Genomic DNA, 1244 nt, shown 5'->3' with positions numbered 1-1244 from the left:
CGGGTTTGAGATTTGAATTTAAATTTTTTTGGATTATATATATATATATATATATAAATATTATATATATTTATATATAATATTTGTAATATATTAAGTTGTGTTGTGTGTGTAAGGAGTTAGCCAACTTTTGAAGTCGGCATACACTTACTATAAATAGTAAGTGTATGCAGAAGGGAAAAGGATTTTTCAAAAAGAAATATATCTGATTCTGGAGTAAAAGTCTTTGTGAGAGTGTAGCCGGATTCAAATCCATTCAACATCTTTTGCTAAGGTGAGTGTATTAAAAGCTTTGAGTATAGTTGTTTGCATACAATTCAGTAGTTATTAGAACTGGTTATTTATGGTTTATAGTTCTTATCGTGCGGATATTTCCTTAAACTGTCCATGTGATGACCAGATTGATATCCGGACAGTTTCATCCGATTTATTTTAAACCGCTCAAGTATTGTCCGGAGTCTTCCCTAAACCGGACAAGAGGTGACCGGATCTAGTCTAAACCGGTCAAGGGTTGGGCGGTGTATTGACCGGATTATTTTAAACCGGTCAAAGGTTGGGCAATGTATTGTCCAGACTCTTAACCGGATAGAAATTGGAATGTTTCTAAGTGTTAAACCGGTTAAGCTTTGGGTGGTGTATTGTCCGGATTTGTTATCCGGACAAATATGTTAGAAATAATTTTAAGTGTTGATCGGACAAGGTTGACCGGATTTCAAATCCGGTTAATATGTTGAAATATTTATGAAGTGTTTTTGAGATGTAATGGCGGTGTAACCGCGAGAGAGAGAGATATAATGGCGGTGTAACCGCGAGAGAGAGATGTAATGGCGGTGTAACCGCGAGAGAGATGTAATGGCGGTGTAACCATGAGAGAGAGATATAATGGCCGTGTAACCGCGCAAGAGAGATGTAATGGCGGTGTAACCACGAGGCAGATGTAATGGCGGTGTAACTGCGAGAGAGAGATGTAATGGCGGTGTAACCGCACGAGAGAGATATAATGGCGGTGTAACCGCGAGAGATAGAGATGTAATGGCGGTGTAACCGCGAGAGAGATGTAATGGTGGTGTAACCGCGAGAGAGAGATGTAGTGGCGGTGTAACCGCGAGAGACATAAATAAGTTTATGTGTCAGAACAGGTTTGATTCTAAACTGATTGTTTGGAAAGTATATTGTTCGTTTGAGAATTATACACTCACTAGACCTTTTTGGTCTAACGCTCAGTTGTTGGACTAACCTGTTTT

Source organism: Cynara cardunculus, assembly GCF_001531365.2.
Source record: "Cynara cardunculus var. scolymus isolate 2C chromosome LG 13, CcrdV1, whole genome shotgun sequence".
In the NCBI taxonomy this organism is placed as follows: Eukaryota; Viridiplantae; Streptophyta; class Magnoliopsida; order Asterales; family Asteraceae; genus Cynara; species Cynara cardunculus.
This window is presented reverse-complemented; position numbering follows the sequence as displayed.